Consider the following 24769-nt stretch of genomic DNA (forward strand, 5'->3'; position numbering starts at 1 on the left):
AAGATTATGACCTCTCATTTGAGAATGCCCCACAAGAGGAAGAATCAGCTCCACGTCTGCTTTATCCATACATTTTAGCATCATGTATACCTCAATTAGATCTCCCCTCATTCTTCTAAATTCTAGAGAGCATAGGCCTAAACAGTTTAATCTCTCTTCATGCGACAAACCCGTCATCTCTGGAATCAACCTAGTGAACCTCCTCTGAACTGCCTCCAATGCTACTACATATTTCCTCAAATAAGGGGACCAAACTGTGCATAATACTCCAGGTGCGGTCTCACCGATGCCTTGTATATTTGCAACAACACTTCCTTGCCTTTATACCCTATTCCTTTTGCTATAAATGCCAACATTCCATTTGCTTTCCTTATTATCTGCTGCATCTGCATGCTAGTTTTATCTGATTCATGCAAAAGGACACCCAGATCCCTCTGCAACGGGAGCACCCCAAAGTTTCTCCCCATTTAGATAATAAGTTGCCTTGCCATTTAACCAAAATGCATGACCTCACACATGTCCACATTAAACTCCATCTGCTACATTTTGGCACACTCTCCTAACCTATCTGTATCCATTGTAAGGTTCTTATTTTCGCATTGCAGCTTACTGTCCCACCTATTTTTGAGTCATCTGCGAATTTGCCTATAAAACTTTCTGTCCCTTTATACAAGTCATTCGTATAGATTGCAAATAACTGGGTTCCATGGACCTGTGGCACCCCATTAGTTACAACCTGCCATTCAGAAAAAGCACCATTTATCCCGACTCTGTCTTCTGCCCATCAGCTAGTCTTCTTTCCAAACTAATAAGTTACCCCAAATCCCATGCGATCCCACTTTGTGAATCAACCTTCTGTGTGGCACCTTAGCAAATGCCTTCCTGAGGTCCAGATATACTACATCTACAGGATTCTCATTATCCACTTTGCTTGTTACATCTTCAAAGAACTGTAGCAAATGAAGGACAAATCAGTCAAACATGATTTGCCCTTCATAAAACCAGGCTGACTCTGATAGATTGCGTTTTAACTTTCCAAATGTCCTGATATTACTTCCTTGATAATTGATTCTATCAATTTCCCAACAACAGATGTTAAACTAACTCCCTTTTTGAATAAGGACATTAGATTTTCCCAATCCACTGGACTCTTTCCCACGACCAGAGAATTTTGGAATATTATAACCAATGGATTCACTATCTCTGCTGCCCCTTCCTTCAACCCTTGGGTGTAGGCCATCAGGTCCAGGGCACCTGTCTGCCTCAATTACAATAGTTTTTTGGCATAACAGTGGGGCACCGTTCTGGAGGTGGAGGAGGAAGAACACACAGCCACCTCCGAGGACAAGGAGGAGCCGGACCAGGAGTGGTTGGAGGACGGGCTAGTGGAAGATCCATGGAACAGCCGGAGGGTGGAGTAGAGGCGGCAGTGGGGAGGGCCCGACATGCCTGGAGGACCAGGAAGGCGTCTGGGTGGGGGCCAGTGGATACTGACCGCTGCAGTGCAGGTCAATCTCAACGTAAGTGACCGATCTGTTCTTGGCTACCCCCGTGACCTCCAGGGCCTGTTTCTCCAAGGGGATGAGGACAATGATGTCCGGCAACCCACCACTCGCCTACGGCCTTTCCCGTTGGTTGTGAGCCAATGTCTCCTGCCGGGACACACAGCGGGCATTGAGAGCCGCATGCTTCAAGCATTGGGGGTGGAGGGCACAGGCAGGTGTATCACTTCTGGGCAAGTACAGGATGTACTGGTGGGTGCCAGGGTGTGCTGGGCATATCACAGTATTGTGTTGGGGTGGGGGGGGGGGGGTGTCAGGCACAGGGTCATGGAGGGTGCAGCACGTGAGAGCGGTGCCAGGGGGCCAATGCCAACTCTCACCCATGTGGCGAGTTGGAGGTCATTGATCTTCTCAAGGCACTGCATGGCGGTCCTCCTGATGTCACTCACTGAGCTGATGGCTGCTGCTCTGCTTCCCCGGTGACACTAGCTGACCTGTAACTGATCCTCCAACTCCCTCGGGGGGCACAGGGTATGCCGTCTGGACCTCTACCGCGTCCAACAGTCTGGCCAGGTTGGCATCCCCGAATCATGGAGCTGGTCTGTGCGGTGGCGTGGCTGCATGCGGTCCGGGGTTTGCTCTGCGGGATTGGTTTAAGTGCTGCTCCCCCTTGTTAGTGCGGAGCTGCCAGGGACGGTTGGCTCGTCAGCAGCGGGAGTGAAGCCCGTGCAGCATCATTAAGTGTCCGAATTAATGTTAGATGCCGGTGTCAACCTCGCCAGATCAGCCATCGGGAAGCACCCAGCATTTCACGCTTTCTATCACACTTACAACAAATTTGGTTTGATCGCACCTTTTTTCAGTGAACTGGGTATATAGCGACAAATATAACGGGCTGGATTCTCCGATTGTGAACGGTGGCGTTTTACGCCCAAGCATTCCGCGCAAAATGGCCACCCATTCTCCATGTAGCTGAGGGCTAGCATACCGGCAGTGTAGAGCACCCACCTCTAGCTGCCAATATAACCAGGAGAATTGACAGATCTGTGGCCATGCATGCGCATGTCGGCAGCCTGCAGCGGCCACGCTGTGCAACATGGCACCCGGCCTGCGAAACAGTACCCCCCCTTTGGCCTGCCCGCGCTCCCCGGACCACCTCCCCAAAGTGCCCCCACCCCTGGAAAAGTCCCCCCTGCCCGCGGATCGGCCCTCCCCCAACTGTGGCGGCGCTGGACTGAGTCCGCAGCCACCAAGCGGAGTTCCCGCCGGAGTGGACCATGAGAGACCCATGCCATCGGGAAGGGAATTTGGCCGGTCAGTGGCGGAGCATCGGGGGCGGATTTCAGGCAACGTCCTGAGGCCATCGATACGCCGTTCTGGAGGGGGCGGAGCATCGCAAAAGTGGCGCCGCCCCTGATTTGGTCGGGAACTTTGAGCCTCCGGCCGATCGCTGAACGCGATTTCGGCGACCAGAGAATCCGGCCCAACATTTTACACAGGCTACCATTTTAGAATGTAATTTGTTTTTTTGTTAAAACAGGTTAAGAAAATGTGATGCATGGAATAATGCATTTATAAAATTTCATTTGGCTGTACAGTTTCCTTGGGAAATGAAAATTCCTTTGTGAAATGAAAATGGTTGACTCAAGTTCCTCACAGACTGGAAAATCTGTGCCAGGAATATGTTGGGTGGGCAAACCGTGTTTAACTGTCCCATGTTTTTTGTCTGCAGGGCGGCATGGTGGCACAGTGGTTAGCACTGCGGCCTCAAGGCGCCGAGGACCTGGGTTCGATCCCAGCCCCGAATCACTGCCTGTGTGGAGTTTGCACATTTTCCCCGTGTCTGCGTGGGTCTCACCCCCACAACCCAAAGATGTGCAGGTTAGACAGATTGCCCCTTAATTGGAAAAAAAATTAATTTTAAAATAAATGTTTTGTCTGCATCAATCCATGTACGCTATGCTTTCCCCCCAAAATCTGAATATGCGCAGTTATATGTTCTAATGATTTTTTGTGTTCAATAAGACTTGCTTATTTCAGAAATAAATCAACTGGAAATATTGTCAAAGAAGCAATTGGTAGTTTAATGCTAAATCTTTCTATTTCCAAATTAGGAAACCGTAATGTTTCAGTTAACTGATGTTCATTAATCGCTGAACATAAATGCACATCATTTTCCGTATTGTATTGTTGGCTTTACAGAAAATTTGTTGACACATTTTGCGATAATCTTATTCACATGAACATAAGATTGTAAACAGTTATCATGAGTGTACAGGAGATAAATGAATATTATGCACTTTGACAGCTCAGTCTGCTCTCAGCAGGTTAAGACAGGAAGCAGTTTATATGGATCAGTGCGCTTCTTCCCTGTGGAGTCTGGAATGCATTCCTTTCAGAAACAACTAATTGTGATCCATTGCTGAACATGCCCCAGAGTGTTCCCTCCAAGTTCTGTATTGCTGTATTATCTCGTAATATCAAATAATTCTGCTAAAAAAAATACTCATAAGCCCTGGGTGTCTTTTAGTATTTCAGCATTATAATTTTGTGTTCAATTGCTCCCCAAATCCTCATTACAGCCAAGCTGCGCCTGTGAACATAAAGAAATGATGTGACAAATAATGTTATGTTGAGTTCATTCAAACGGAGCTCACTCAGTTATTTGTAATTGGAGTCTCTGGTGTGCTCTCTGCAGTTGGGGGTCTCTCTGGGGGCTTCTGTAATTGGGAAGGTCTCAGGTGACGGTCCCTGTATTTGGAGAGTCTCAGTTGGAGGTTTCTGTAAATGGGGGGGGGGCTTTGGTGGGAGGGATCATGGGAGGATCTGGTGGGCAGGATTTGCATTGTGGGTGGGGGAGGGGGGTGGGGGGGGGGGTGAGAGTGGCCCTCCCATGTATTTTGGGGGCAACTCCCTTTGAGAGTTATTCCCTTGGTCAGCGCGAGATCCACCGTAACAGGGCCGCATTTGTATATACTTGCACAAATTCTCACCCACGTGATTCCCGGTCCAGAGCACTGGAGAATCATACGGGCCCAGAGAATATGGTGCCCGACCCATTAATAGGATGAAAATGGGTCTCACTGACCCATTTACATCCTGCCGCTGGCGGTGGGGAATGAACCTTGATCCTGCCACCGATGGGGGATCGGAGTATCCAACTCCATTTTTTGCCCAAAGCGGAATTCTCCGCCCAATCGTGAATCACCTTTCTGGCATCGTGAAATAGAGAACCTAGCCTGTGGTTTTCAGTTTGCCATTACATTTGCTTGCTGATAGTTTGAGATACCATAGATCGCAGTGCATAAGTTGATCCGGCTATCAGATGACCTTGTTTTTCCAGCACCAGAATGCATTTCAAGTTCAAACTTAACATCTTGTCATCTGCCATCCCCTCTCCTTTTCTTTTTTTATATAAATTTAGAGTACCTAGTTATTTTTTTTTCCAATTAAGGGGCAATTTAGCGTGGCCAATCCACCTAACCTGCACATCTTTGGGTTGAGGGGGTGAAACCCACGCAGACACGGGGAGAATGTGCAAACTCCACACGGACAGTGGCCCAGGGCCAGGATTCGAACCCGATCCCTCAGCGCCGCAGTCCCAGTGCTAACCACTGTGCCGCATGTCACCACCCCCCCTCTCCTTTTAAGCCAATAAATGTCCTCAGTCCACATGCATTATTCCAATTTTTAAAGCAGAATATTTTTTTTTATGGTGAAATGTGGACACAATTTTTCATTACGGCAGAGAGGCTCTCTGTTGTGACTAAAATCTTGGAAATGGCTGGAAATTTTAAATCCAGCCCCTCAAGCATAGAATTTCCTATTTTTGTGGGGGTGGGACAGGAGTCAAGTGAGGGTTTGTGCATGTACAATTTAAGGAGACAGAAAACCACTTAAATCAGCAGCTGCCTCCACTGAAGTGAATATTCAGTAGGCCAGGACCGGGATTCTCTGAATACGCGGCTAAGAGGTAGTGCGGTACCAGAGAGAGGAATAACCATTGGCTAGACCGCGGGGTCTACCATTAGGCAATGAACATATACCCCTCCTCTCAGGGCGGGGCTAAGAACCAATGCTGTCCCAGCAGCCCTCACTTCTGTAACTTCGCTGCTGGGTACAGTTCTATCTGATTAAAGCTGAATCGATATGACTCCACGTGGACTCAAGCGTATTGATTGCGTATCAAGTTGACGCCGACATAAACACCGGAGTGTTTCATGCTGGCGTCAACGGGCCTCTTGGCCCAGTGATTCTGTTTCCCACAAGGGTCAGCACGGCGCTGGGGTGCCCTGCACTGCTCGCCGCGGGTGCGCGCATGCATGCGGTGGCCGCTTGCGCGCTGCACAATATGGCAGAGCCACACAGCGGGCTGGCGCGGAAGAAGGTAACCCCCCCCCCCACCCGGATCGCGCGCAACCGCCGATCGGTAGCCCCCGATCGCGGGCTTGGCTGTCATGGAGGCCCCCCAGAGTCTGATCCCCCCACACACCCACCAGGACGGCCACCACGGCCACGGGTCGGAGTTCCCGCTGGGTGGAACCATATGGGAACCACGCCAGTGGAACTCTTTCAACGGACCCCGGCCGGCGCCGCTTCGACCGTGCGCACGCGGCTGCCGGTGATTCTCCGGTCGCCGGAGAATCGCGTCCCAGCGTCGGACCGGCATCGCGGGCCATCTCGGCGTCAACGCCAATTCTTCGAGCTGGCGCGGGCTCGGAGAATCCCGGCCCAGGAGTCTGAAGTCTGAAGTGTGCAGATTAGACCAGATCAGCAAAGGTCACAACCAAATGTATTCATTTGGGTACCTCTTTTGGAGATGTGAGGCACCCTTTGGTAGAGGTGATGCACCTTTGGGATTGTTAAAAATAAACATGATTGTGCGTAAAAAGTGCATAAACCCATTGTAACTTTCAAAGATGACAGGGAGCCGTGAAAGAATTGTTAAGCTGTCAAAGGATAGTAGGTGAGTTGGAAATGAGGGGATAAATACAAAGGGTGGTGGGTGGGAGCATGGGTTGCTATGAGTTTGCACGAAGTTGGCATAGGGGCTATAAAGGACCATGAGGGTGTAAGGGCATGTGTGATATGAGGGGTCATGGGGTGGGAGTAGAAATATGGTTCGGCAGAATGGGCATGAGGGGCCAAGGGGAGTTGGATGGGGGTGATGAGGTGACATATGTTGGCTGGGACATGGGGAGTGCATCGGAATGAAGGGGGTGAGGGCTATTTGTTTTGATTTTCGATTTTTTAAAAGTAACTTAAACTGCTGGAGCACGGAGGCAGGCTTTCTGCTCATCCCGCCTCTGCACCCACAGCTTCCGCACTCATTCTGGGGCAGTGGGCCTGACTTCTAACCTAGCCTGCCACTCTATCCCATAACGGAAATCTCAACATGCAGACGGCCATTTTGAAAGTCAGGTCCTCAGGCCCGGGAACTCTCCCGTCTATCCACGTCAGATACAAGAGCGAAACTCTGGGCCGCAGTATGACTGTTTGAATTTAATGACACCATGGGAAAGATCACTAAACAATATAGTTGCATGAAGAAAAATGATTTGCAGCTGAAAATAAATCAGTTATTGAAACTATTTCAAGAAATTGCAATAAAATACATGTTAAATGTTTGATCTTGGCCATTAACATTTCTCTTACCATTTTACGTGAACTGTAAAACTATTCAATGGACAAAACTCCAAGGGTGGCAGACAGATATTTTATTACGTTGGCTCTGGGGATTGCTGTAACCATCAGTAATTTTGCAGGGACCTTATTATTCACTGAAATTTGAGGCAGTGACATGGTGGAGAGTAAAACCATCTTAAAGAAGCTTGGACAGTGCATGCTGAAAAAGAGTTGTTTTAGTCATAGCAATGAAATAATAGCTTTTATGTTCAATGAATGTGCATGATTTCAATTCATTTGAAAGCAGGAACTTGAGTTTTTATGGAGTTAGCTGTCCATCATTTAGTCAAATACAGATCAAAAGGTTCCATATGGTGTTTTCAGTTTGTAGATTATAATAGTAAGAAGTCTTACAACACCAGGTTAAAGTCCAACAGGTTTGTTTCGAATCACTAGCTTTCGGAGCACTGCTCCTTCCCCAGGTGATTCGAAACAAACCTGTTGGACTTTAACCTGGTGTCGTAAGGCTTCTTACTGTGCTCACCCCAGTCCAATGCCAGCATCTCCACATCATAGATTATAATAGAGGGAGGAGAAAAATTTAATTTTTGCAACAGAATCCAATATATGTTTAATACATCACTCATTCTTTTGGTGGATGCAGTTGGGTGGGTGGAAAATTATATATATTTTTTGGTACAAATGTCTATTGTAAAGCACAAGAACAAACTGGAATTATCAAATAAAATAGTGAGATTTTCCTCCTCCCCAAAGTAGTTTGGTTTTGCACCTTCCCACAGTGAGCAGTGTACAGTTTCTCAGAGCCCCCCAATGGAGAGAAAGTCTGAAGTATTTACATTCCTTTTTGCAGCTTGGCTTGAAACACTTTATGCTCGGCATGTAAGTCCATTTTTGGAAGGATTTTTTTGTGGCTTCAAAGATTGATTATGTGCCACAGTCTATGGTAAATGTTTCCTTCCTTATGGCGATGAGAGTGCTTCGTTTACAAATTGGAACCACTCCAACAGGGATTTCGTTGAAGAATATTTTACCTCGTGGCTTTGTCCGACAGAAAAAATTCAAACCATTGACTAAATTATAGCTGCATTATTTGTTTTTATGTTTGAGTCCAGCCACCTACAGAACTCAAGGATGACTCAAGTAGGAATCACAGAACAGAACTCCAGAACAACTAGGGGCTGGTTTAGCACAGGGCTAAAGCGCTGGCTTTTAAAGCAGACCAAGGCAGGCCAGCAGGTTCAATTCCCATACCAGCCTCCCTGAACAGGTGCTGGAATGTGGTGACTAGTGGCTTTTCAAAGTAACTTCATTTGAAGCCTACTTGTGACAATAAGTGATTTTCATTTCATGTAGCGACTGAAACAGGCTTTATCTGAAAATCAGAGATTTGCAACAGTACTTTGAAAATATTTTTAGGCTCATGGCAATGATATTTAGTGGTAATTCTTATCTACTTCCGTTCCTATCATTATCCAACAAGTTTGAGGTTTAAAACAAGAAAGCTTGGCACTCTTTTTCTGAAAAAGAAATGGTAAAACACATAGGGCAGAATTCTCCAAATTTGAGGCTATGTCCGGAGGAAGTGTCTAGTTTTACAACGGAAAAATCGGCGAGGCCCCAGCACTGACCCGCCGACCGGTGAGGGGCTAGCAGCCGTGCCACGTAAAAAAACACGGCCTTCACAAAATAAACAGCCGAAGAATTGCTGGGTCCGTGACTGCATCCGCACACGCTGATGACCTGCCGCAGTCGCGCCGTACAACATGGCGCTGGTCCACGCCGACCCAACCTACCAGATAATGACCCCTGCACACCCCCGGGCCGCCCCTCACCAGTCACCCCAGGCCGCGCCGAAGCCCCCCACCCCCCTGCCTGGCCAGCAGCATGGCTCCCCGCCAACTGTGGCAGCGCTGGATACAGTTCGCAGCTGCCACACCGGGTTCACGAAAACTGAGAGCACAAGTGAACCCCGCCGTCGGGAACTCGGCCTGGCGGGGGCGGAGCATCCGGGGAGGACCTTCAGGTAACGTCCTGAGACCGTCCCAATGGCATGCCGCGTACTCCTCGATGGCACTCCTTTGGAGAGGCTGGAGCATCCAAAAACAGGCGCTGCCCCTGATTCGGTCATAAACAGGGATTCTCCACCCGATCGGCGATTACGATATCGGCATCGGACAACAGAGAATCCCGCCCATATTTTATTGCAATGTACTGAAATGTATATTAGGTAACATTGGCTTTACACATCCAGTGCTGTATGTTTGGCTGGAAAGACGCGTCTTGCCTTAGGAAAGGCAGGGAATGAAAATAAATAATTCAGTAAGTATAATAATGAGTGGAATTGTCTGATACTCTAAATCACTTACTTAAATCATCACTGTGCTAAATTTACAAAACTTGTTGGGCGGGATTCTCCAGTCCGCCAGCCGCGTTTTCTGGTGGGGCGCAGCGCGGCCCAGTCGGCAACAGATTCTCCATTCCGGGAGCCAGCCAACGGGGGTTTCCCATTGTGGCAACCTTATGCCCTCGGGAAACCCACGGGCGTGGATGCGACGCTGGAGGACCAGAGGATCCCGCCGGCGGAGAATTCCGCAGATGATTTTTTACAAAAGCAAAACCCTGCGGATACTGAGGATATGAAATAAGAAACAGAAAATGCTGGATCGCACCAGCTCAAGCAGCAGTTATGGAGAGGGAAAGAGAGTTATGCTTTGAGCTCAGTTTAGCTCTTCTTTGGAACTAATAATAATAATAATATTTATTAGTGTCACAAGTAGGCTTACGTTAACACTGCAATGAAGTTACTGTGAAAATACCCTAGTCACCATATTCCGGCTCCTGGTCGGGTACTCTGAGGGAGAATTCAGAATGTCCAATTCACCGAACAACATGCCTTTCGGGACTTGTGGGGGGAAACCGGAGCACCCAGAGGAAACCCACACAGACACGGGGAGAACGTGCAGACTCCGCACAGACAGTGATCCAGCGGGGAATCGAACCTGGGACCCTGGAGCTGTGAAGCAGCAGTGTTAACCACTGTGCTACCGTGCCACCCCCAACTATTTGCAGTTCCAAAGAAAAGTTACATTCGACTCAAAACATTGGGCTGGGTTTTCCTGTCCTTCCTCCGGTGAGATCTTCCAGCCCCAGGGCAGGCCTCCTGGAGGCATGGCCAGTGAGCAACACAAATGTTTATTGACTTCAGCAGGACTGGAAGATCCTGCCTTCAGCCATGGCAATCCGCTCCTGCCGAGGGGGAACCCACCGCAGGGAGGACAGAAAATCCCAAACGTTTCTCTCCACAGATGCTGCCTGTCCAGTTGCTTTTTTCCAGCATTTTCACTATTCATTCTTGTTATTTATAATGTCCATTTGTTTTTTTTTCATTTTAAAGTTTGAATTTTAAAAACACAGCTATCATTTCAGTTCCCGTCCATCTTTACGAGTGTTAACGTTCTGAGGTACTTTGTGAGTTATATGTCAAGTGAAACAAACAGTCCGCTATTAGGGAAAAGAAGTTCCTATTAGGGTAGCAGGGTAGCACAGAGGTTAGCACTGTTACTTCAGAGTGCAAGGGGCCGGGTTCCAATCTCAGCTTGGGTCACTGTCTGTGCGGAGTCTGCATGTTTTCCCGTGCCTGCATGTGTTTCCTCCGTGTGCAGTGGGGAGCTCTACTCGCTGGATTTCCCGTGTAGCAAGAGGCCCCAAAATAATTCCCGACCTCCTCCCCAGCCCAAAGGCACTATGGGAGGGTCCCCGGCCCACGCACCCTCCCCAGCACCCTTGTCGAGTATCCCCAGTCCGATCACACATGCACAACAAATGCCAGCTTGGCACCCAGCTCGCACTGCCAAGGTGCCAGGCTGGCACTGTAAGGGTGCCCAGATGGCGCCAGCAGTGCCAGGGCACCACCCTGCCCAAAGGGCATACAGGTGGGCACCTCTGATCCGCTGGCAGATTCGCACAAGTACCGTTCCATCTGGTCCCCGTTTACAGGGGCCCGTGTTGAAAGGCACTCACCGAAGGCCTCTGATGCCTGATGCCGCTGTAGAGGTACCAGAGTATGGTATTCTAAGGGGAATGAATCCCAAAGCCTCAGGTACCTTGGAATCTGCATAGCAGAGGGAGACTTGCTGCCTTACTCTAATATAATAATAATAATAATAATAATAATAATCGCTTATCATCACAAGTAGGCTTCAATGAAGTTACTGTGAAAAGCGCCTGTTCAGGGAGGTCGGCACGGGAATTGAACTCGTGCTGCTGGCATTGTTCTGCATTACAAACCAACTGTTTAGCCCACTGTGCTATACCAGCCCCACATTGCGAATTTGCCAAAAAGTGATCCTGTCCACAATGGGCGGGATTTACATTGCAAAGTCTCACATGATCGCATTGGACCTTGCGAGATGTGGTGAGCCGGGTAGATCCCAGGAGCAGGATCTCCCAGCTTTCATCAACCACGCTGCGCCGTGGTGAACTTTGCGGCTCAGCGTGGCCGTTAGATTGTGCCCAATATTTTATGCAATTTTATTAGTTCACATATTTGTTTCACTTCTACAAAGCATCCTGGAAGTAATTTTTCCTCTCGGGAGAATAAACACCTGAAATTATAGTACAAGAATCTGGGGCGGGATTCTCGGTTGGTCGACGCCTAAATCGGAAAAGTCGATGGCCGATGAGGTTGAGAGAGAAGGTAGGACATGCAGAGGCATGAATGTGGGCTGCCGGATCTGGGGGTGGGGTGACCCACCACGGGTCCAGGGTGTCTCGGCATGGACTGCCATTGCCGCGGCCTGCACGGCAGCCATCTTGCTGCACACCTCACTGACCGAATCATGGCCCGTGGTTGCGCAGAGTGACGCTGACCGTATGGGTACCCCCAACCCACCATCCTTGCATTCCATTCCCCACCCTACACTCCACCAACTCCCCGCCACCACCCTCCCAACTGGCTGCATCCGCCGAAAGGACAGTACGCGGCCCACCCAGGGGCAACGGCCACAGTAGCCCAGACGGAGGCCACAAAGTGTACCGCTGGCATGAGTAGCGGCAGCCAAAGGTACCCTGGGCAGCAGGAACAGGCACCAGGGCCAGAGGTCCCCACTGTACCAGGCACTGATGGGACCAGGGGTGCGGAGGGCAGAGTGCCAGGGGGGACGGTCGGGTATTGGTGTGGGAATGGGGTGAGGGGGACATGCGGGGGCAGGGTCTGCAGCATAGACCGGAGCCACTGTGTAGCACAGTGGCACTAGTTGGGCATGGGGTTACACACAATGCTAACATGTCTGACTTTCACCCCCTCCAGTCAATGAACTTCGGCAGCAGAGGGGTGACGTGCTGGCAGAGGAGGATGAACGCCAGGCCTTGTCTGCAGGGAGGCCGAGGATGGGCAGGACATGGCTCAGGCAGGCATGGGAGGCTGCACAACATGTGCGCCAGGGCCAATGCGCAAGGGGCGCTCCAATCACTTCTAGGTTCACCGACTATCAGCCTGGCCAGCGGCACAGCCATCCAATCCCCCCCCGCCCCTCTGGCCGACCACCCCCTCCCATGAACACCCTCCCTAGGCTACCACCCCATACCCCCTTGTAACCCCTCCGTGATTCCTACCTGCCTCATTACAGGAGTCGGGCCCGGGATTGGCAGCAGACCTCAGGACCACTGACACCATCTGTGACCCCCATCCCAGAAATCCCCATCACTCACGTCCGGAGCTGTCAAGCGGGCTCTGTCCCCTTGGTCCTCCTGGTGCTCTTTGGTGACTATGGTGCTCACGTCCTACCGTTCACCAGGAAAACTTTGATATTTATCTTGTAAAAGCAGAACTGTAATTTTGAGACACTGTCAGCTGAAGGAGCGATGGACGGGCATGTGTCAAAACTATAGGCCAACCTGTAAGTCATCACACAGCCAGGTTATGTTGATGATTTTGAGGCAAGTCCACTTTGTGGTGATGTGCATCACTGTAAATACATGTAAGCTAGACAGACACTAGAGGGAGCACCAGAAACATCACACACACACACCCAACCAATAGATAAGTTAGATAGGAGGCGACCAATGGACATTCACGATACACAAGGAGGTGACACGACCACAGGGGGGCATTACACCAAACCATACATAAAGGACATCACACACATGATCAGCCCTTTGGCCAGTGGAGACAGTCAGTGAGGAGAGGGACAGGGTTGATTCATTATCACACCCACCACGTGGAAGACAGCAGCTGGTTAGTCAGTTTAGGTAGCTACAATAGGATTAGCAGTAGTGTCAAACTCAAGTTATAAAAGTGTACATAGTGTAAATAAATGAGTTGAAGTTATTTATATGTCTCGACCTTCCTTGACAAATGCAACATAAGGAAGCCGCTTATGTAGCAAAGGAAACATAACAAAACACACTTGACACTTCTGACAGATGATTTTTGATAGAGAGATTGGCAGTTTGAATAATAAGGTTTTGCACATTTTATGCACATTCATACCTACTTTTAACAATTCCAAGAGCACATTTCCTCCCCAAAGAGCACCTTGCCTACCATAGAGATGTCCCGGGACCAAATCCAAAAAAGTATCCTACTATACAAAAGAGTCCACAACTCTCAAACTTACTCTTACCAGATCTAATCTGCACACTTTGGGCTTCACACTCAGGTCAAAAAATACATCTTGAGTGGAAATAGCTAATGATTTAAAGAACCAGCTGCCTCAGGAAAATTTGTATGAATGAAACAAAGCCAGTCCCCATTCCCACCCCTGCGAAAATGAGTTCTGTGGCGGAACTTGTGATTTTCGGCCAACGCTGCCATTTTTGCCACAATGGAGAGCCTTTCGAACTTGGTGAAAATCTGATTTTCCTCCTTTCATTTCATGAAATTATGTTCCCGGGTGGACCGTGGCCGGAATCAATTTTGTGTCCATTTCTTGGCCCACGCCACGAGCGAAAGTTTCAGGCCCAAGTTTGAACCCCCAAATTAAAAATGGGCTACATACACTTGTTAATTTTTGGTTCACAGAAAATACCTTTAACGTGGTCCTGGCAGTAGCCTCCAATCGGCATCAGTCTGATTGCTCACCCTATCCTTCACCCATGCTTGAGCTCCCACCTCCATATCCAAACACTAATCACCCTGCTCTTGGACAGACCACACATCCTGCCTCACAGACCTGAATGCCATGGAATTCCGAGTAGCTCAGTCTTCCAGAATACTTGGTGACAGTCTGTGCAATTTGTTGGCTCCATGAAGATGAGGTCTGAGGCCCAACGCTCTGGGAACAGCATTGGATCTCATTGTTCAGACACAGGGATTATTCTCATGATCACCATGGATTTATAAGCCCATGCTCTTATGCAGGATCTAGGTACAGAAATTATTGGAAAAAATTAGCACTTATGTTAAACCTTAAAGGCTACATTTCTGCTATCTCCATTCCTCCCCATCAATTCCTACTGCACCATAATCCTCTTATTTAACCTGCTGCATACGTACCCTTTGTAGGGTAAAGTTATGCATGATGAAACAGACCACGACTATTTCCGTCAAATGCTGAATTTTATAGGAGTGGGATACTTGAACAGTCGAAATAACAGAATATTTAATTTATCAACTATAATTGTGTAGTCCGCAATAATTCAGATTGCTGTACACACGTCATTGTTTTTCTGTTCTGCAGTCTATGGAATATCTCAATTAGTTCATCAGCTCAGACTAATCATTCCACCTTAGCCAGAAAATAAGGGAAGAAACATAGTGCTGGTTCTCCACTGCCCAACGCTGGAAGCGAGAATCATGGGCTGGTTTCTCCAAAAATGGGACCACGTTCCCACGCTGGTGTAAAAACGCTGGCATTTCGCTCCAGACTTTTCTGCAAAAAGTAAAGAGCAATTCACTTACCTGCAGTGGGCTGGCAGGGGCCCGGGGAGCATTAAGCAGTTTCAGCAGCGGAGATGGGCCCCCACACGCCTGGTTCAGAGTCCGCGCATGCGCATGGCCGTGGTCTCCAGCGGCCGCACCAAACGTGATGGCGGACTCGGACCAGGACCAAGAAACATGGCCCCACCGATCTGCCCCGCGCCGCTTCATCTGACCGCCCGATCGTTGCCCCGGCCACCCAGTAAGGCTCCCCCCCCCCCCCCCCAGTGCGGGATCCCCCGCCCCCCCACCAGCGCGGCCACGGACTGAATCTGCAGCCGCCGCGCATGAGTTCCGACCTGCCAGACGTGGTTAGAACCGCGGCATCAGGAACTCGGCCGGTCGGGATAGGAGTATCGCTGGGAGGCCCTCTGGCCATGCCCCCCCCCCCCAGCCGCGCGTCGTGATTCACGGGCGAGCGATTCTCCGGGGACCGGAAAGTCACGGGAGCGGCACCGGGCCCAATTCGCGCGTCAAAGTCGATTCTCCGCCCCCGCGCCAAACGCAATTTTGGCGTGGGGCTGCGGAGAATCCATTCCCATATTTGGTTGGAGAATATCGGGTGAAGGGAAAATCAGAACTGGCGCAAACACCACAGCCGCCGCCAATGGGGAACAAGGGGCATCGGCAGTCAGGCTCACGCTCTGGGCCATCCAAATCCGTCATTTGCATGGATTTGAATGTGATTAGTGGGCTGGACACTGCATGCTCCACCACTCCACCCTTCTCATGTGGGTGTGAATTGATGCAAGTAGTTACAAGCGGGGCCTAGATGCCATGCTGTTCAAGGGAAGCGAGAAGGTAAGAAAACTCTCAAACTTTGTCGGGCTTGCCTGGATGGTGGCTGCCTGGACCACAGGAAGTAGCAGGGAGTGACGTGGTGCCACGTGCTTGCACTCAAAGTGTCCCCTCAGGATCGGGGTTGCCTGGTTCAGACCACCATTGCAACAGTATGTTATTTAAATGCACCCCTGTGGTGCAACGTATAGGTTACTGGTTGTTCACACTGCTGACTACTCACTGTATCCTGGTTATGCTTAGTGAGCCTATGGGAACCCCCCAGCCATTCTCCTTAGAAACCCCCAGCAGTATCGTCAATGGGCCAAGCTCAATCATCAGCCCACTAGGTGTTGGCACTCCTCAGTGCACTCATTAGAAAAGCAGCCCTCCAGCAGAGGAGGCAGGGGAATAGCAGAGCTCACCCCAAATAAATAACACATGTACTGTGGTCTTTGGCATCCTCCCTGGCACACAGCCCCTCTCAGAGAAGAAGCTTCACCCGTGACACTATAGCGAGCCTGCTCCTCAAGATCAGGAGCTGTCTCCAAGCCTTTCATGTCCAGTGCAAGCCAGCTCCCATCCATCCTGCCCCCTACCAGAAAATCTGACCAGCTCCCTGTCATGACTCTGAGCCACAACCAGGCCCCATATCGCACTGCAGAAAAGATCCCAGCAAAGGAACACTTCCCTCGCACACCCTTATGTAAGACCTGCCCGCACCAAGCATTGAGGTGACTGGCAGCACACTTTGGCCATCTCCACCACACACCCAGTTGCCACCCTGCTGTCGGGATAACATACGGCCCATCAAGTGAGAAGACCCACAGTAGACCCCACTGGGGGAACCAGGACAGGGACCACAAAGCCTATCACTGACACGGGTTGCGGCAGCCAAAGGTACCCCTGTTGACAGGGGCAGGTAATGAGGATAAAGAATGCCCACATCACAGGCCTAGTGCCACTCACTGATGGTGCAGGGGTGCAGTATGGACGACAACATATCGAAGGGCCGGTGAGGGGTTGGGAGATGTGTGAGGGTGGCGCATCAGTACAACTCAGGGTGACCATGTAACATGGTGGCTTTGGATGGGCAAGGGGATCCTCACCTTGCCTACCTTCTCTGTTTCTTCCCCCCAGCACCAACTCCCTGCAGAGACATGAAATTCAGAGCATAGCCAGCTATGCTTGCTATCTACCTGGCCTTACCTGCCTGCCTTACCTGGCCTTAGCTACCTGGCCTTACTGCTGTTGCAGATGCATGGAGGCTGGAGGAGCAGGACCAACCCAGGGAGGACCCTGCACAAGAGGAGCCTTCCTCAGAAGAGCAGGGACCAGCCGGTGAGGCTCAAATGCCAGCCGTTCAACAGGCCAAGGGGGAGGTGCGAAGGAGGAGTCGCTGGACCTCCTGTGCCCAGCCCGACTCCAGTACATCGGGGATTTTGTGCACCACCTGTGCCAGTTGGTGACGCACGTGGCACCCCGGGGGTTTGAGGAAGACACTCCTGGTGGCCGTCAAGGTGATGATTGCGCTGAACCTTTATAGAGTTCATAGAATTTACAGTGCAGAAGGAGGCCATTCGGCCCATCAAGTCTGCACCGGCTCTTGGAAAGAGCACCCTACCCAAGGTCCACACCTCCACCTTATCCCCATAACCCAATAACCCTTTATGCCTCTGGCTCATTCCAGGGATTGAGCAGGGACCTGTGTGGAATATCACAAATGTGCACACACAGGTGCATTTGCACTGTGGAGGATGACCTATGTACCCGGGCATCGGACTACATCACCTTCAATCTGGACAAGGCCCACCAGGATGCTCGGCCTAAGGAGGTCATTCAGTTTCTTCCTGCATTGCTTGCTGGTCCTCCTGGTGAGGCTGGCAGCACTGACTGTCTCTGCCACCTAGTCTCAGGTGCTGTTCAGGTGGGCGTGCTTGAGTCTCCGTCCCATCCTGGGGAAATGTGTGCCCTTCCTCTCCTCAATGGCATGAAGTAGTCAACTCCAGGCTCTTTAACATGCTTTCCGGCCTCAGCGGAGCTGGAAATTGTTTGTAATTCACGTCGGCAGAGTGCTGGCCCATTTGCATCTCCTGAATTTTGTTCAAACAGTGCCCCAGTGGGGATGATTACTGCACCTGATTCAGTTCCGGCGGGAACACAGGGAGCAGGAATCAAGATTCATCATTTGGGAGATTGTGCTCTCCTGCTGGAGCTGAATTCCCACTGAGAATGCGAATCAGGAAGCGATTCCCAATCCTTAGCCATGTAACTTTTTGCATGGCGTGGAGTGTAAGGGATTCCCTCGGGAATCACACTATCGGCCCGCCATTCTGGGCATGTGGCCCAATAGCGAGGTCCCGCAGCCGGGCACCCCCATTCCTGCAGCACCCCCCCCCCCCGGGACTTTCCCCCCAGAACAGGAGTGACCCAACCCCTCCCACTTTCCCCCCCCCCACAGAGACCCCCTAAACAATGAACCGCCCACAGAGACACCTGAATAAAGAGACCCCCGGAGACTCACTAAGTAACGATATCCCCCACAGAGACCCCTCAACAAAGAGAGACCCCCAAATAAAGAGACCCCCCCGCTACAAAAGATATCCCTGACAGGAAGCTCCCCATAAGAGAGACCCCTGTCTCAAAGATAGAGATTAGGTCGGACAGAGGCAGTGAATAATTCACTACTTTAACACTCACCTGTGCAATATACCTGCCGGCTCAGGCAGAGGAAGCAGCAGCACCTGCAAATTCCTAGAAAGAGAAAACCTGTCAGTGGTGGCATAGTGGTATTGTTAGTAAACTAGTAAACCAAAGACCCAAAGCAATGTTCCCAGGACTTAGGTTCAAATCCTGCCACTGCAGATATTGAAATCTGAATTCAATTTAAAAAAAAATCTGGAATTAAGAGTCTCATGATTACCTGTAAGAACCCATCTGGTTCACTAATGTCCTTTAGGGAAAGAAATCTGCTCTGCCGCCCTTACCTGGTCTGGCCTCCAGATCAACGATAATGAGGTTGACTCTGAACTGTCTCCTCAAGGGATTATTATAAAGATTATTATTAGGGATGGGCAATAAATGCAGGCACAGCTTGCGACACCCAGGTCCCATGAACGAATAAGAAAAACCCTCAGATCTTTGATCTGCAAGCCATTTATCCATCACTCTGTGCAAATGGTTTCACTAGGCTTGATTGTCAGTTTGTGCAAACACCCAGCTGCCAGCATTGTTCCATTCATCTTCTTTCACGGTTGAGTAACTTTAAAGTGGTCAGCTGTGAAACTAACCACAATGTTTATTAACATCAAGCGTTCATTGACAGCTCCTGGACCACTTCAAGCAGAGTTAAATGCTGTTAGTTTCACAGCTGACCACTTAAAAGTCACTTAACTGTGAAGCGAGATGATTGGAAAGTTGAGGTGCAGAGGGATCTAGGTGTCCTAGTGCACAAAATGTTAGTACAGGTACATCAAGTAAATGTGAAAGCTAACAGAAATTTGGCATTTACTGTGAGGGGAATTGATTACAAACGTCAGAAGGGTATGGTTCAGTTAAACAAAACATTGGTGAGACTACATTTGGAATATCAAGTACAGTACTGGTCTCCTTTTTTTATAATAATCTGTATTGTCATAAGTAGGCTTACATTAGCAATGCAATGCAGTTACTGTGAAAAGCTCCTAGTCGCCACATTCGGCGCCTGTTCGGGTACACAGAGGAAGAATTCAGAATATCCAATTTACCTAACAAGTCTTTCGGGACTTGTGGGAGGAAACTGGAGCACGTGGGGGAAACCCACACAGACACAGGGAGAACTTGCAAACTCCGCATAGACAGTGACACAAGCCGGGAATTGAACCTGGCACCCAGGAGCACCTAGTACCCACTGTGCTATCGTGCCACCCCTATTTAAGGAAATTATGGAATTATTTAAGGAAAGATGGAAATGTATCAGAAGCAGTTGAGAGAAGGTTTACTAGATTAATATTAGGAATGGGTGGGCTGTCTTATAGGGAAAGGTTGGCATGTATCCACTAAAATTTAGAAGAATAAGAGAGACTTGATCAAAATATTCATGATCCTGAGGGGTATTGACAAGGTGGATGTGGAGAGGATGTTCCCTCTTGTCGGAGAATCTACAACTAATGGTCACTGTTTAAAATTAAAGGGTCGCTAGTTTAAGACAGACATGAGGAGAAATTTTGGCCGGGATACTCCGCTATCCGGCGGGGCGGGCCGTACCGGCGCCGAGGAGTGGCGTGAACCACTCTGGCGTCGGGCCGCCCGGAAGGTGGGGAATCCTCCAGATCACCCCGCGCCCCCCGAGGACTCCGCAGGCCGCCCACAGAGCCAGGTCCCGCCGGTAAGGACCTTGTTTGATTTACGCCGGCGGGACTGGCCGAAAATGGGTGGCCACTCGGCCCATCACGGAGCAGAGGATTGCTAGGGGGGCCACTGCCAACGGCCCCCGACTAGCGCGACGCGATTCCCGCCCCCGCCGAAAAAACGGCGCTGGAGAACCCGGCAGCCGGCGTCGGACGGGATTCACGCCGCCCTCCGGCGATTCTCCGGCCTGGTGGGTGATCGGAGAATCCCACCCTTTGTCTCTCAAAGGGTCAGAAGTGTCTGGAAGTCTCTTCCTCAAAAGGCAGTGGAAGCAGAACCTTTGAATAGTTTTAAATATGAACTAGATAGATTCTTGATTAACAAGGTGTTGAAAGGTTATTGGGGATAGGCAGGAATGTGGAGCTGAGGTCACAATCAGATCAATCATGATCTTATTGAATGATGGAACAGGTTCAAGAGGCTGAGTGACCTACTCCTGCTCCTAATTCGTATGTACGTATGTTCATGGAGTCTTCCGATATAGAAGGGTATTTATATGATGCTGTTTCTGTCATCAGATACCACCTGGATATTCATTCAATACTGAATTATAATCGTAATGTGAACAATTGCAAGTATCATAAAGGTAATTGCAACCAACAAGGTAATTTGGCTCAATTCATAACACATATTGTCCATGTCCTACCAAACTACGGCCAACAAGTTTGTTAATTATGTATACAAACTTTTTATTCATTTGTTTATTCATGCTCTACCCAAAGGCAGGTCCTTGGCTCTTTGTCCACTGAGCTGTATTTCTTGGCAGTTTCTGTCAGTGGCGGTTTGCTATTAGTTTCCAATCTCAGGAACGGGATATGGAGGCAGATCCCAAGTATTCCTCAGCCAGAACAATAATCACACTCATGTTGTTGGAGTTATTCCGAACTATATAATAGCAATCAAGCCAATTAAGATAACCAGCCCCTCACTAAATTTTTATTAAAAAAATATATATCAAATTAATATGTATTACAATTGATATTTTCTCCAGGTTTTAAATAGTTAAAGGAGCAATTGGAATAGTCATTTTTTTTAAACATGAAAAAGTTTAGCTTGAAAGGGTTGAATCCTTATCACTGATTGCAGGGAGCTATTTATAATGAATGACTGTTATACACATGTTGGTATTTGGGACACATTTCTCTTAGCTCTCAGTAACCACGGTAACCCAAGCTCATTATCATTGCTTGAAAATTAAGTCTGGATGGGATAAAAAGGAATTTGTAAATTTTGTAGGCAGCACAAACTAATTCACCAAATCCTCTAATTTTCTGAAATGTATTCAGTTCATAAACTCCTGACAGTGGCTCATAACTTCCAAACTCTGGAGCATTGTACTTGGGGTGTGTGTGTGGGGGGAGGGGGGGGGGGGGGTGGTGGCTACCTCAAAAATGTAGTTCTGACCACCCAGTGACACAAACCCTGCTCACTGACCACCTGACCCCCCCCAAACTGACCACCCAACTTCCCCATGACCATCCTACACCGTGATCATCATCCTTTCCTTCAGATCATACTGCTCCCATATGACCATCCTACACCCTCCCCAGGCCAACCATCCTTGGCCTTCCCCACTGACCATCACTCTCTGTCTTATCGTACCCACTTACCTGATACGCTTACCTTCTCCCTGGCTTCTTAATGTGGCTGGACCTTCAATCTTACCAATTTTACGACAACCAATGCTGTCAACAAAGGATGTGGCTTCCAGCCATCCGACTCTCCTGCACTCTTGGCTGAGAGGATTCCTGGACAACTGCACTGCACTTTTCTCACCTAGCCGCAGTCAGGCGAGAAAGGTGAGGCTACATTTTAGTTTAAATAGATAGGGGTAAAGTGGCAGTCAGACTGTGAATGTACTCCAAGGAAGTTATGGCACAATATGTGTTTTGAGCGTGCAGTTGCACAGATGGGTCATATATACTTTGTTTCTTGTTCCTTTTATTTCCCTTTTCTACCAATCGTATTTTCGAAAGCCAGACGGGGTGTAATTTATTTTAAGATTTCAAAAGAAGTGCAATTAAACTTGAAGTAAAACTTATGGAATAAAGCTAAATAAAAGCCACAATGTAATAAAATGAATAAATAACGAAGTTGAATAACTGATGGAAAGCATGATTCTGGCCGGGGGGTGCATGGAGGAGGGTTATACATTGCATGTCAGTGGTTCATGGAGGCAGCTGCACATGTAAAAGTGCAACTGCCATTCAGTCAGATGCAATCTTCGTCACCAAAGTTGCTGAAATATGACTCGTGGGCACACTTTTCAGGAGTAGGTCTAAACATGCTCGAGTTCTTTTGAGCGGTAGGGCACCTACTGGAGAGGGAGATATCCTTTTTGGTAGGTCCAGGGACCCCTTTTGGAGAGATCAATGACCCTTAGGGATTATTAAGATCAGACCTAAATGTGCATAAAATGGAGATAAACTCATTGGAACTATCAAGTTGTCAAGCCATGTAACCCCATTGGAACATTCAAAAGTGTCAAGTTACTTAAATCTCCTGCACTTTAAATTTGAAAAAATTCATAGCCGACAGTTCAAAAAAATCAGTACTGTCAATTTCCCTATCATTATAGGATTTGTGCTGCATGATTGAGTTAACAACCTATCATTATTACAGTGCGGTACCTGTCAGTTCACATTTGATTGATAGCTCAAAGGGGCTGTAAAATCTTTCATCTGGAGCTATGTCTCAAAAGACTTGTTTTTATAATGGATTGTAATTGAATGAAATGTTTGCTTTTATAAGAGATGAATTACATTGTTAAAGGAAATTACATTCAGTGAATTAATTTTTATCAGAGTATTTTTATTAAATAGTGAAGTCATTAATAGACACTTCAAACTTTATTTGGTTCCACCTCAGCATGGCACTGAACTGTTCCCATGGTGGATACTGGGTGAGTTGGCATTGAGAGTTTAAGGTCAAAGGGTGATGGCTTGGCATCAGCTGACATTAAACTGACTTCAGGGTTATAGAGTATCGGGGGGGGGTAGAGGGGTGTAAATTATACGAGGGGCTATGGGTGGTAGGTGGGGACACGAGGTAGCATGAGTGTACATAAATGGGAGATGGGGGTTGGGGGTGAGGAGAGATGAGGGCCCAAGTTTTGTTTATTGTTTTACTCTTTTTCTTCCAAGGCACCAAGGCCAGTTTTTCTTACCGCATGCCTCCACACCCAACAGCTCCTATGGCATCTTCCAAACACTTTCCAGGGTGGTGTGCCCAACTCACATTAATACCTTCTACTCCCCCTCCCCCCATATAAAAATTAAAACACCTGAGGCAATTTCTCTTGAGTCAGGTTTGCTCAGTCGGGAATGTTCCCATCCTGACTAATGCCTAACACCTGGACTACCCCCTGGCTATCTTGATAATCCTCCAACTCCCTAATTGTCCTCCAAATTGCCCAACTACTACAAGCCTAACCCCACCCCGACTATCCTCCCAACTCCTAACTGACACCCACACCCGACTATCCTCATGACTCTCTGTCTACCCTTCACCCCTCCTACCCTCCATTCACCGTATATCTCCCATACCCCAAATTACTCTCTGACCCACTGACTGACAATCCAACCCCCTGTCTACCACCTGACCCAAATACCCTCTCGCTCCGTTGTGACTGACCACACGACTCCCCTGACTGACCACCCGACCCCCCAACCCATCATATCCCTCCCAACTGACCACCGCCTACCCCCTAGTCCATCCTACCCTTCCTGACCCACCATCCAGCCCGTTGCAACTGACCAGTGACGCCGCCCCAGACCCACCCTACCCTCATTCTACCCCTTATCTTTTCCCTAGCTTCTCACGATGGCTGAGACCTTTAAACATTACTGTTTTCTGGCGACTAGTATGTGGATTCCTTTCATATGACTGCTGCATCTGACGGAAACCCTCGGGACACACTGCACCTCACTTTTCTGAGGAGGCTGGAATTGGATGGTTGGGCACAAAAGGTGCAGCTACCATTTCAATGTAAGAAAATAGGAGCGGAGTGGCATTCCGACTGATGCATGACGAAGGCTGGCCTCCTCTTTCTGAAGTCACAGAGGTACCACTACAATTTCAGCAGCAGAAATGAAGCAGAGGATCAAAGGTTAGCCACCTCAAGGGTTAGCTACCCCAGAGTGTGGTGGATGCTGGGACAGTGAGTAAACCTAATGAGGAATTTCACCGGTTTTTAATTGGTAATGGGTTGAAGGGATATGGAGAACGGGGAGGACGTTGGAGTTGAGGCCAGGATGAGAGCAGACCCAATGGGCCGAATGGCCTAATTCTGCTCCTATATATTTTGAACTTGTGAAAAGAGCACAGAGAAAGAAAAGGGTTGTGAAAGCGCCTGCAGCTGATCATGCATGGTGTATAAAGTGTGAAGAAACCTCCATTTAACATCACCTCCAACACTGCCAGTCATCCTGGCCGTGACTCTTCCCCGTAACCCACAGCTGTGTTAGCCATCCTCTTCGACTGAGGAGAGGATGTGAGAGCCAGCTCAGCCTCCCCTGATGACAACTTCCTGTCTGGA

Source organism: Scyliorhinus torazame, chromosome 3 (genome assembly GCF_047496885.1).
Source record: "Scyliorhinus torazame isolate Kashiwa2021f chromosome 3, sScyTor2.1, whole genome shotgun sequence".
In the NCBI taxonomy this organism is placed as follows: Eukaryota; Metazoa; Chordata; class Chondrichthyes; order Carcharhiniformes; family Scyliorhinidae; genus Scyliorhinus; species Scyliorhinus torazame.